Raw genomic sequence first — 13,973 nt, 5'->3', positions numbered from 1 at the left:
CAGGAAACTATCTTATAAATGTATATGACACATAAGGATGTATAAAAATTTTTTTTTTACTATAGTGCCATTATAAGTAGGTGGAAAAGGGAACTTCCTCAATATTCTTCAATAGGAAAGTTGCTGAACAAATTGCTGCATATCCAGTATAGAATATTTTGCAGTATAGATAGCTAATGACTTATGGGCAGATACTAGTTGTTAACTTAGGAAAGGAAGTTTAAGAAATAAAATATATGATCCCATTTTGATGAATAAAATGATTTTTAAAAAAACAGCCTTACATCCCTAATCTATATACATGTGCAGATAATGTCCTTGTATGCACATGGAGAAAGACATGAAAGGATACAATCCAGAGTTTAGAAAAAGGCCATGCAAAAAGGAAGAGAACTTAAGCAAAATCATTAAAAATGATAAACAAAAAGATACTTAAGCTCAACTCTGTGAGGCCATCTGCATGCTGCTATCATAGAATTACTTAAATACTCACCCATTGCCTGTCATAATTTCTTAATTTTCCACAATAAGAATAATTCTGGTGATTTTGTGAATCTATACATGCAAGTCTATCTGTGAATAAAGTCATTAAGAGCAATCTATTTTTATCACAGTGATTTGTCAGGTGAGGTAAGTGAGACTGAGAGTATCATCAGGTATTCCTGGGAGGTGAGTCCTAGAAGCACAGATAGTTGAAGCAGGTCCAGGCATCTCCAACTCACATGAGAACTTCCAAAATAGGGTGAATACTCAATTTGGCATATCCTTTTAGAAGAAAAACTTTCCCAGCATGTGCTCCTAATATCTCATTGGTCTGATTGGTATCACACCCAAAACTAAACTAGAATTGTCAGGTGGAATGGAACTTTCCTAATTGGCTTAGGTTGATTAACATCCTACCCCTGGAGTTGGAGGGGGCCCATGAATCAGATGGCCTCTCAGTTTCTGAACAAAATCAGAGTCCTTAGTAAGAAGCAATGTTATAGCACATCTGGAGTGTTTTCCAATACCACCATGAAATTCTCTAATTCTTAGTTGATACTAACTGGGCCTCTTACAAATTTAACTGATTTCTGGCACTAGTTCCCTGAAGATAGCATCAGATTTCACAGGTTCAGGGCTCAGCCCTGCAAGACTGCCCCCACTTCCAAAACCAATCACCAAGTCTAGGTTTTCACCTGTACTTCTGACCTAACAGCTGTAAATTGGGTTCCCATGACTCCTGTCTCACATTTGATCATTTGCTAGAATGGCTCACGAAGGTCAGGGAAACATTTACTTATGTTTACCAGTTTATTGTAAAGATATTATAAGGGAGACAAATAAACAGCCAGATGGAGAGGTACATAAGGCAATGTTTTGAAAGGTCCCCAAGTACAGTGGTTTCTGTCCCTATGAAACTGGAGTGTGTCATTCCACCATCAGGTAGATGCATTCACTAGCTCTGAATCTCATTGTTCCAGAGCTTTTATAGAGCTTAATCTCTAGTTTCCTCTCCCTGTCCCTAAAATTTGTGGGTGGGGCTGAAAGTTCCAACCTATGAATCACTTGGTCCTTCTGGTGACCAGCCTGTTCCTGAAGCTATCGAGGAGTCCCACTCTAAGTCACCTCATTAGTATAAACTGAAGTGTACTCAAAGGGGTCCTTTATGAGTAACAAAAGACGTTCCCATTCACTTAGGAAATTCTAAGGGTTTAAGGAAAACAGTGCCAGAAACTGGGGACAAAGACCAATTATATTTCTTATTACACCACAGTAAGACACAATGGCCAGAGAATAGGCTTACCAACATTGGCTGCCACAGTTTTAGTTTATATATTTTACTGAGGCTGGTTTGCTTGAATGACTGTCTTCCTACTAAATCAAAATCCCCTTGACAACAGTGCTGAGTTTATTCTTTTTTATATCCCTTGCATTTAGCACTTAAAGAATGCAATGAAAATGAACCTTCATTTATATGATACTCAACAATTTTGCTCAATGCCGTTTTCCTCTTACCCCATTGTGAAAAAAAAGCTATTCTCAGGTGCCACCTTGCTCACCGGTATCTACTTCAAAACTTTAGAAAAGTAAATGTGCCATGGTTTCTGTAGATTCTTTATGAAGTTATGCATGGCTGCATGACTGATTCATTAGTTAGCTGAAGATAGTAGGAAAGTTGACTTTTAATTGTTTTTTTAGTATAGGAAAGATTGTGAGTCACAAAGTTAAATTTTTAGGTACCCCGTTAAAAAGCTAATGATATCACATGTAATACAATAGTCTCTTTTGTAAAATGGATCATAGCTTTTTTCTTGAACAAATTCACAGATCTACATTAAACTTTTTCCTTAGATTCTCCCCCACCAATTTCCAACTCCATCTTTTTGAAAAGTTAGAGAATCAAAATTATATTATCAAGTATTCTCCCCCACTGCCCGCTCAGTTTTATTGAGAAAGAAGAGACATGTATCATTGTATAAGTTTAAGGCATACAGCATGATGGTTTAGTTTACATATATTGTAAAATAATTATCAAAATAAGTTTAGCTAACATTCATCTTCTCATATAGATACAACATAAAGAAAACAATGAAGAACATTTTTAAAAAGAAACTTTACACTTTTACTTCTCCCCCCTCACATTTTAGGTTGTTGTTACAATTTACATTTTCTTGTATTATGTAACTAACAAATTATTCTAGTTACAGTTATTTTATTATGTTATTTTTTTAACTTTTAAGCTAGAGTTGTAAGTGAATTATGTACCATTATTAATCCATTACCAAATTACAGAATCTAACTTTATATATTTATGATTAATAGTGAGTTTTATGCTACCTTTTCATGTTTTTATGATGTTAATTAGTGTCATTTACTTCCACTCAAAGAACTCCTTTTAGCATTTCTTGTAAGGCAGATCTAGTGGTGATAAATTCTCTCAGGTTTAGTTTGGAAAAGTCTCTTACCCTCCTTTATTTCTGAAAGACAGCTGTACTGGATATAGTATTCTTGGTTGATAGTTTCTTCTTTCAAAAATTTGTATATGTCAATTCATTCTCTCCTGGCCTAAAATGTTTCTGTTAAGAAATCTGCCTATAGGGGCACCTGGGTGGCTCAGTTGGTTAAATGACTGGCTCTTGATTTTGGCTCAGGTCATGATCTCACTGTCTTGTGGGTTCAAGGCCCACATCAGTCTCTGCATGCTGACCATGCACAGAACCTGCTTGGGCTTCTTTCTCTCCCTCTGTCTCTGCCCCTCCCCCAATTGCTCTCTCTCTCTCTCTCAAAATACATAAATAAACTTACAAAAAAAAATCTACCTATACTCCTATACTCTTGTGTGTTATTTTTTCATGTATTTTTTCTTAATTCTGTTTAGTTGTCTTTGTGTTTAGTAGTTCATTAAACTTCTTTAAGAGGGTTATTTTGAATTATTTATCTGACAGCTCATTGAACCCATTTCTTTAAGATCAGTTTTTAGAGCTTTATTAGTTTCCTTTGATAATGCCACATTTACCTGGTTTTTCAAGATCCTTTATTCCTTATGTTGGAATCTTCAAATTTGAGTAGTTGGGTTTCTCTTCTTCACTTTGGAAGAGACAGACCTTCAACAATCAGCTCAGTTTGGGTTTCTAGGTATGTCTACTGGTAATGTCCTTAGGCAGGTGGGATCTTCTATTATGATCCATTTTTGGATAAGGCAACTGTTCCAGCTCTGAGATTGGGGATGGAAGGTTGGCCACTGGCAGAGAACGGCTGAATGACCACTGGCTTGATTTCCTACTCAAGTAAGGGTGTAGGGTAGACTCTGTGGTCACCTGGATTCTCAGGTGAGGCTACCCAGATTCTTAGGCATGGGTACTATAGTAAATTATAGATGGGACTGGGCACCTGGGCAGCTCAGTCAGTTTAGAGTCTGACTTTGGCTCAGGTCATGATCTTGTGATTTGTGAGTTTGAGCCCCACCTGAGGTTCACTGCTATCAGCGCAGAACCCACTTCAGATCCTCTGTCCCCCTCTCTCTCTGCCCCTCCTCTGCTCATGCTCTTTCACTCTCTCTCTCTCAAAAATAAATAAAACTTTAAGAAAAATTATAGATGGGGCTATGAATTAGTCAAGGCAGGGAAGCAAGGGGGCAGCCCAAGGCCTATATGGTTTGTTGTTTGGGGACCTGAATCAGACAAGAGTAAGCATGAAATTCTTTGGTCAAGTGAGGCCAACATTTTACTCTGCAGGCAGAGAAAGCAACCAGCTGTGCTCTCTTTTCAAATGCAGTCATAATCAGGGCTGTTGGAGGGGCTGTGCTGTTTCTCATGTGCTAATCATCTCATGTGATTAGGTTCCCTGATCAGGCAGGTAGAGGCTGTACTCAGTAATGAGTGGGGGCTATGAATTAGTTCTGTGCCTGAGCACAGTGAGAGATGCAGCTCTAAGGCCAGGAAAGCTCTTTGTTGTCCTAACCCAAGCCTTGCCCCAAGTTCCCTGGCCTAACAGGTTCACTGGCTTTGCTCTGCAAACTATCAGTTCTGCTTACTCTTCTTTTGGCTCAAGTGTCATTGTGTCACACAGCTTCCAGGTGTCCTCACTAATCCTTCTGGTCAGATACAGCTAGGAGCCACAGCAGGTAGGTGGAGCTATGTCTCAGTTCCCTTGCTTGGACAGGAAGGGGAGGGCCTAAGCCGGGCAACTCTCAATTTCCCAAGCAGGCTTTCTGGTTAGAAAGAGCTGGAAACTACCCTTAGCCTTGGCTATGAATTAATCCCCCTGCTTGTGCATAGCATGGGACTTCTCCACCCCTGGTACTGGCTTTGCTCTGGGGGTAACAGCCTAGCCTTGCCACCTTGCCTCTCTGCTCAAGAACCACTGGGCTACACAGCCTCCTGAGGTTCTCTCCAGCCCCTCTGGTCAGATGTGGTAGGGAGGCACTCTCCACAGCATGTGGGGCCGTGACTCAGCTCCTTGCTTAAGTGTAAGCAAACTAGGCTCTAGGGCTGGCAAACCTCCTTATTTAAGATCCAGCAGATCTGTACCCTGCCAATTTCTCTAATCTGAGTGCAATGCCGACTTGGTTTTGCAGATAAGCAAAACCCCACTGGTTCGGATTACTACTTGGATGCTGCAGGTATGAACTTGGTCTGCCAAGATCCACATACTGGTTGTTGTAAGACCCTCCCCTCTCTGTCATAGTCAGATTCCTGGTGGTTGGGGCACCCTGAAATCCCCGTGGTGCGAGTTCAGACTAGTGGCTCCCACGAAGTGAACCACACCCGCTGGGGGTGGGTGGATAGTTGCCCTCCCTGGGTCCTCCCTGGGTTCCCCTTTCCCAGGGGAGGAGCAGGAGGCTCAGTGGTGTCTTGTCCTTGAGAAGTTGCTAGTTGTTTTTGTGAAGGGGAGCAGAGTCAGAAACAACCGCCGTTTCGGCAGTGTCGTTACCTAGCGAATATGCTCTTTTCAAGGTTATATGTGAGCATTTTTACATTACTTACCACACTTATTCTTGTAATTTTCCAGGACTCTGTAACTTCCAGGAGTTACAGGTATTAGGGTTTTGGTATTAGTTCTGACTTCTAATTTAAAATATTGGATAGCTAATGAGTTCTAATAACAAAACAAATACTGGAGTAAGCTTTAGATAAATGGTTTTTGGAGAAATCAAATACTTATTTGTGCAGAACTCGTATCATATTTACTTTTGATATAAATTTTACCTCAATATTTATTACATTGAAGTTATGCTAATCTTTATTTTGAAAGCCAAAAAATAAAGCAAAAAGAAAAACAGCTGAAAAAAGCTCATTTTCTTTAAAGTGTGGTAGGTAAGAAACTGTTTTGAACATGCTTCGGAAAATGAAAGGCAAAAATACGGTTTTTCATGTATATATTTTATAACACAAATATCATTTGAGACATGCAAATATGACAGAAATTTTTATCCAAATACTTGTTATTTATGTACTAAAGTGGCATAGGTATCAAACTTTCTTCTGATTTCTAAGAAAAGCATATCATATTTTACCTTTCTCTTTTTCTCTTTCTATTTTTTGGTAATCTTGTAAATGGTAGAATTGACTATGGGCAATGGGGAAACCTTGAGTTTACTAGAATGTATCCACCTAGAATAAAAGAAAGATAGGATCAAATTTCTCAGTGATAAAACATAAGAAACTGTGCCATATTGTAACAGAGACTAGCTATAGTCTAGATTCTTTCTAAAGTATATTTCGTGGGTTCTAGTATCTAAAAAAAAGTCAGCTAAAAGAAATAATATGTAAGACCCTTTGAAAGATATATAGTGCATCCATTGTTTTGCATAGTAAGCAATATACTCCTAAATTAAGCCAGGCCATTCCAAAGCATGTTAGCCCCCTCGTAGGATGGCATTTACTAAATGAGGTCTTCGTAGGAAGCCATGGGATGACAACTATGACAGATAAATCTATGGAGTTCTTAATGTTGCTTACCAAGAGGTAAATGCTAACGTGTATTGCGCAATATTACACTGTGTCCTTCTTACAAGTATTCTTTAAAGAAATTTCTTTCTCATTCTACAATCAGAGAGAGATGTCTGTGCCTCCCTCGGTGTTTGGTTTCGCACTTTCTTAAAAACATTGAGAATCTGATCATGCAACCAATCAAACTCTTTCCGTCCAGCTTAAAGTCTGTTCATAGCCAACTTTTGGAAAGTGTACGGGATAATGGCATACATTTTTTTGAGATCTTCATGTCTAGCTCTTGTTCATTTCCTTGGCCTAATCTTGTTATGTACATGGAATTTATTTTATTTGTCCTTATTTTGTATACGTTTTAAGTTTCTTTGAATCTATTTTGGATCAAGTTCCAGATGTATACTTTAAAAATTTTTTTTTAACGTTTATTTATTTTTGAGACAGAGAGAGACAGATCATGAATGGGGGAGGGTCAGAGAGAGAGAGGGGGAGACACAGAATCTGAAACAGGCTCCAGGCTCTGAGCAGTCAGCACAGAGCCCGACGCGGGGCTCGAACCCACAAGCTGTGAGATCATGACCTGAGCCGAAGTTGGACGCTCAACCGACTGAGCCACCCAGGCGCCCCTCCAGATGTATACTTTAAAGAAAGAGAAGGGGAGACTGAGAAAATGTTGCTTTGTACTCTTCCTAGTATGGCACATAGCACCTTGAAACAGGGTCTAGTTGAAAAAGAATCGGTACTTTCCCCTCCACTTTATAATAAGCACATTTTTTCCCTGTAGAAACTGGAAGAATTTGTCGATTTGTTAAATAATACTCAGATTAACTTCCAAGAAAGCTATGGAATTAGATCAAAATAGTTTGAGTTTCAGATCAAAACAAAAATTGGAAGGTTTAGCAGTCGATAAATAGGTTTTATTAACTATGAGTCTGGACAGACTAATTTTAGGAATTAAAATAGGGTGTTATTTATACATTTATACACTTAAGCGATATCTGGATTATTTTCAGGTACAGATTCTACCCTCTCTTCTGGTCCATGATTTTGGGTTTTTCATTGAAACCCATTACCATACTGAAAAAGATTCCTTTAAGAAATTGTTAAAGTATATCACCTCCTAACAAGATACCAAAACAGCAACTCTATTAGGTAATTGTTAGCATGAACTTTACTGATAACTAAGTTTTGAAAAAAGACAAATGATTTTTGTTTGGGTGGGATCAAATGCATTTCATGCAGTTTATATTATTTTTCCCCCAAGATTGGAAAAACCTCGGCCTGATTCCAGAGCTATGAAAAAGAATCAACTTGAACGTTAAATGCTAAAGCATTCATTGAAAGATGCAGTCATTTGAGAAAGTTGAGTTCAAAACAGGAGAAAATGAAAAACACAGCCTCTCAGACCACTCCCTTCTTCCACCTTCTCATATTGCAAATACAATATTTCCATTATCAGAAGATCCATTTTCAAGTAAGAGCTGCTGCTAAAACAGCCTAACTGGAAAAAAAAATGGCAAAACGGTAAAAGAAATGCTTTGTAAATCATCCTTCAAAAGCTGTCCTGGGAGGAATGTGATATACCTCAGCATCTTAAGTGTTTAGCAAATAATTTCAGCTGTGCATTCTAAATGTAGCTTTCCCTCCTTTACCTAATTACCGAAATATGTGCTGCAGTTTGCAGAACTTTGCCACTGTCGTAACTTTTCTTGAAGTTCAGCCAACCAATGATAATAAAGCTGTCACGAGATTAAAGGGGGCTGCAAGTCATTGCCTCTGACATTTATATGGAACATGGGAAATGCAAACAAGTATGTGGAGTTATTAGTAATATTATGGGCTTTGAATCCTTAAAATAGAGTGCTTAAGACATCTGCCTCGGCAAGGAGGGTGAGAATGAGGTAAATCCAAATTGCGTCCTCCTTTTGTTTAGACCAGGCAACAGCCTGAAAAAGCACAGGGAGCAAGCAGCTCATTTCATTTTCTTTGGATAGCATCAGTATGAAGCCTGTGCCTCAGATGCCTGCCCTCAGAAGGGTTAAGCTTGACTGTGGAGGGAAGAAAATTGTCAAACTTTACAGATGACCCTGGGGCCCCTTCCTGGTCTGACCTGTTTCAGTGCCAGCTCTGGGCAGGGAGCAGCTCAACGCGGTGTGGGGGAAGTGGGAAAAGTCTCCTTGGAGGGCGTACCTCTACGCCCAAATTTCTTCTGTTTGTTTTTGTTTAGTGAAGGATACCAAATAACAAAAGAGGGTTGAGAGAAAAAAAAAATATTGTGTTGTTTTAAAATCTGTTGGGGAAAAAAAAAAACAAAAACAAAAACAAATAAAATCTGTTGGGGAATCACCCATTTCATCCTTGAATTTACCCCCTTTTTTTTTCTTACTCATGTCTCTCAATGGGTTGGGGGTGTATCAAGAAGGGAATCGTTGAAGGTCTGGACCATGTTTGTCCTTTACTCCAATACGTAGAAAAGACAATGCATTTTGTTGTCTTTGATGATGATGATGATAGACGGCCCACATCTACCTGATTAGACTGATTTGGAGCTTTGCTTCATCAAACACTAGAAAACTTTCGCTTTTTAAATTGTTATGTTGATGCCAATATTCAGGTACAATTAGACCTCTGGCAGGAAGTCCATGAAAGAAGAAAAATAATGGTTATTTGTGGTTGGTACTCTAAATAATTTGAAACAAGGGCCTTTTCAGGAAGGTCTCTGATAATACTGCACACAAGCCTTCCTGATTTGTTCATCCCTTTCCTGCTCTTGGAAACAGCAGTTTGAGTGTGATTAGTGCAAGAGTGATCAATTGCCTCGGACAAGGTGCTGCAGGTTTATAAGGGGAAATAGGATATGGGGAATGGGACTGAGAGCCCTGGAACATTTGGTCTAGTTCCAACTCTGCTAATAACTATAATTATCACCAAATGAGCACCTACTATATTCAAGGCAGTCCCGTTAGGTGTTTCTACAAATGGAATTGCATTTAATTAAGACTTAATTTTTATCTGCCATGATCTTATTTAAGAAAGCAGTGATTTTTTTTCTTCAAATGATTAAACATTGCCAAGAGTAAGTTTTGCTTTAAATCTAAGTTCAGGACTAACTATCTCCATTTAGGGGATGAAAACAAATCTGACTAATGGTTCCTGTTTGTTTTATAATTACCTATTGTGAAGATGAATGAACGAAAATGGACTTGAATCTACCAGTGATCAAGGAGAAAACTGCTTATTTATGAAAGTCTGCGAATGATTCTCTTCATCAGTACCTTATTTTAGTCAGCTAAACATTGTATTGTGTTGTCAATATAAATTAGCACGTGTCTGTCTAGAAGAAATCACTGAGCTTAAAATAGATCAGACTAACAGAAATGTCATCGTTTTCCTAATACATTGAACGTACCACTTAGGATGGTTAAGTTATCATCAATGGTCTAGTATATAATATTAAAATTGGCCTCCGGTCCAAAAATATTTGGGAGGTGAGATATAGACAGTGAGTATTGGGAAGGTTTCATTAGTGATGGGCTTGTTAAAGAGCCTCCTGTAAGCACACCCCTCCCCCACCATACATTTTTCTCTCTCGCTCTCTTTGTGTGAAATGATTACCTGCCCACAGTGGACCCTATATGCATTTTAAATTATTTTACACATTTTTTTAAAAGTGATATTGGACTTGCAGGAGTGTTACTATATGAAGAAACTACTGTCAATTGCAAAATTTCAGAGAAATTGAATTGTAACTTTGAATTCAAATTCTTTCTTAAGGAGGAATAAGTTCAATGAGGTATACAAAATGACTCACAACTAGCAAATACAAATTATTAAAAAAGAAGTGATAGCTATGTTATTATTATTATTATTATTATTAATTTAAGTGAATTACTGGGGCTCTAAGGAACATTGACATGTAAGATTTCAAACTTCTAGAGCAAAAGCCTTCTAAGCATTCACTCTAGCAAGCCCTGACTTTCTCTGACATGCTTGATGTGCATTTTCACATGACCTTTTCAGGGATAGAACTAAGACTAAGAAGTTTTACCAATAAGGGAGAAGAAAAGAGTCAGGCAGAGGAGCAAAGCAGAAGTGTAAATAGTGAATACGGTTTGGAATGAAGATATTTGAATCTGAATAGCGAGTTAATGATTCAATTAGTTTTTCACTTTGTTAAACTACATTAATCCTTCTTTACCAGGTCCCCATATTGAAGCTCTTTGAAAAGAAAAATGCAAAGGATCTTAAGAAAAATTCTTAGAGCCAGAGCCTTTTAAAATCATTAATGCTTCCCAAATACATGCTGCCTAGAGCAAAGGATGTAGATGCAGGAAAGAAATTGTTTTAGAGATCCCAAGACTTGAATAGGGATAGTTCAGTGGCCATACAGTAGTGGAGAAGTGGTTCCTATCAGAAGGAGACTTAGAAAATATGCGCTCCATGGAAAGAGACAACTATTTTAAGGGAAAAAAAAAACTGAGGAAAAGGGGATTTGAAAAGAGAGGATAACATCCATCATCAGAGTACTTAAAAAATAATTACTAAATGGGAAAGGCAAAGGTGACAGTGTTGAAAATGTTTGTTGTGTTGTTTTACATTTCACTTTGCATTAAAATCTCGAATAGCCATCTTAAGTTATAAAATAAATCCAGAGATTTAAAGCTTCAGACTTAGATTATCACTGTCATTTTTGTCATCCATCTAATCATCACATCAAGCTTTTTATTAAACATTCAGGCATACCTGATGCTAGTCTCACAAGTGGAAAGGAAGACCCTATCTTGAATATTTGCAGTTTAACAGATGGTAAGTTGATTTGCTAAATATGCTAAGGGTATGAACAGCAATGGAAAATTACTAAAAATTAACCCACAGGATGTGAAACACGACCACGACAGTCTAATTATATGGGGTCAAATTGCCAATTAGAATTAACTAAGATTTCGAATTTTTAACAGAAACAGGTTTTATTTCAAATTCACACAAAGCTAAAACTCCAACTCTGTTAACAAAGATATGGCCATGGTCTGTTGGAATTCACTTACAATTATGCTATAATTGCCTCTATGCTTATATGTAGATATATACATTAGACAAACATTTGTTTTCTTTTAGCATGCTAAGCATTTTTCAGGGATATACTGTTAATATCATTTACTTCCTAAGTTATTATTTTAGTTCACTGGCCTATAGGTCAGACTAGTCCACTTTTAAATGATTATAAAAGTTGGACAATGGCTGTTTTTGATAATATGGAGCTGGCAAATGAATGTAGTGAATAGAGGTAAGGAAGAAAGAAAGAAAAAAGAAAACCATGAAAGTGACATGTTTTGAATAATAAGAAAAGAAGATCTTTTCTTATAGGAGTTTTTTTTTTTCTCTTTCTTCTTTTTAAAAATTCCATTATTTGGAATACCGGAGGCTCTTTTTATTAGAGTCATTTTTATAGTGCTTTTCAATATAATTTTCACACACACTGATTTGAGCAAGAAGGTATTTTGTTTTCCATGTTAAATGATGCTTCACAGGTGTGAAGGTAGAGTCAGGGAGGAAGATCAGACATGCAAATGAAGAAAATGAAAGAAATAATGTAGGTGAAGTTAGATCTACAGGTGATTCACAACTGTCACACACACAAAAGAAATTGTGCCTCTGATTTTACAAACCTGGGGATTACCATCAAAAACATGGCCTCTGAGGTCTGCCATCTTGGTGAATATTGAGCAAGTCATTTACACAGTCTGTGACTCAGTTTCTTCATCTGTAATGTGAGGATAATTATAATTCTACTTCTTAGACCTGCCCTGAGTATAGAGGGAGAATAAGGACACAAAATTCTTAAGTCAGTGTCAACAACTTACCAACTACTGGATAAATATCAGCTATTATTATCGAGATTTTCTTGGACAAAACTTGCCATGTACATTTCTCACTTTAGGGTTGAAAATTATGACTCCAATAGGATAGGCATTGGAGGAGTGGGAGGGAGTTATCTGAGAGAATTTAGTGGAAAGTTTTCAGAATCTCTTTCAAATATATAAAGATAGTGGGTACAAGCTTTCAAGTTAGATATTAAAAAATTCTGTTACTTCATTTGTTAAGTTTTAAGAAATAAATTATTCCACTTTTCTCAATATCTTAAGAACTGTTTTCACATTGTGTTTTTCATCAGGTGTTTTTTAAACTTTTTTCAAATTTCATTCTTTATATATGGTAGATGAGTGATTTCGTTTTATTATTTTTTTTAAGTTTATTTTTGAGAGAGAGACAGAGAGCGTGAGCAAGGGAGGGGTAGAGAGAGAGAGAGAGACACAGAATCTGAAGCAGGTTCCAGGCTCTGAGCTGTCAGCACAGAGCCCAACAAGAGACTCAGACTCATGAGCTATGGGATCATGTCCTGAGCTGAAGTTGGACGCGTAACCAACCAAGCCACTCAGGCACCCCTAGATGAGTGATTTTAGAAGTCCAGATCTGAACTAATTCAAATAAAGGCCTTTTGTCTTTAATGATTAACTTTGGGCAAAGAAAGTTAATCTAAAACTCTGCTAATACGTGTGATTTTTAAAATACTTTAAAAAACTACTTTTCAGCCTGCCTTTATACACCCACTGTTTGTAATCGCCAAGTTAACTGTGAGTTACGATCATTTTTTTTCCTCTACTGATCATATATCTCCTATATCACCCTTTTATAAATCTGACTAGGAATCTACGCTCCCCCTTTTTCCTGGCTCCAATATGGATTATTGCACTCCATTTTGCCTCATAACAGCTTTTTCTGGGGATCAAACTACTTTTCTTTCTGATCTCAAAACCCAGCGTAAGATGAGTAAGCAACATGTCTTTGATCCCTACAGAGCAATTAGGCTGAAAACATTGGATCCTGTTAGTCTATCAATGCAGGGTGTAGAGCATAGTTTATAACACATGGTTCCAACAAATCTTACTGAAGTATTCCCCAGAAACTCCAGTGCCAAACATTTACAACTTTCACCAAATTAATAATCCTGAGCTTCTTTGAGAAAACAATTAGAAATGTGGAACTGATTAACTTGCAATAGGTTTTTATCAAAGTGACTTTAACAAAGGCTGAATACTTTCTCTTGTATGGAAAAATTAAAAAAAAAAGACACTGGAAACAAAACAAAGGACACAGAAATCTATAATTGTGAGTGTTCTTTGAAACACTGTAATACTTCATCAAAAGTTAACTTTTGTTAGGACTGCCATTTGCTAAACATTAAATCATTGCTGAAGAGTTTTACAAACAATGTAAATGTTGAATATTTGGGTTTTTTGCCCAAGGCAAGCACTTTATATCCCAGGCTAACCTATCCCAGATTAAAACAGTTAAAAAAGAAAACACAGGCCCATCCCTCTTTCTCAAAAAGGAGAACCACATTCTTTTATTACTGCTAAGCGTTCCTCTCAGAATTAAGGGAAGAGGGCCAAGAAAATGCAAAAACTGGATAACTGCAGATGGGACCTCAGAAATTTTCCTTTCTCCAGGCCTTCACCATCATGGCTCTGGTTGCCAATATTATCG

General features: G+C 37.5%; 1 long non-coding RNA gene across 2 annotated transcripts in view; it reads left to right on the top strand.

The window, feature by feature from the left end:
- Positions 1-4,735: 4,735 nt before the first annotated feature.
- Positions 4,736-13,973, top strand: part of LOC125938699 (uncharacterized) — a 123,083-nt gene continuing 113,845 nt past the window's right edge. For both annotated transcript variants that reach the window (XR_007462772.1, XR_007462773.1), the window contains exon 1: positions 4,736-5,104. This is a non-coding gene — a long non-coding RNA (uncharacterized LOC125938699). The remainder of the gene's footprint in view (positions 5,105-13,973) is intronic.

The sequence above is a fragment of the Panthera uncia genome (assembly GCF_023721935.1).
Source record: "Panthera uncia isolate 11264 chromosome B2 unlocalized genomic scaffold, Puncia_PCG_1.0 HiC_scaffold_24, whole genome shotgun sequence".
Classification (NCBI taxonomy): Eukaryota; Metazoa; Chordata; class Mammalia; order Carnivora; family Felidae; genus Panthera; species Panthera uncia.
The sequence above is the reverse complement of the archived record's forward strand: the minus strand, read 5'-3'. Positions and strand labels throughout refer to the sequence as shown.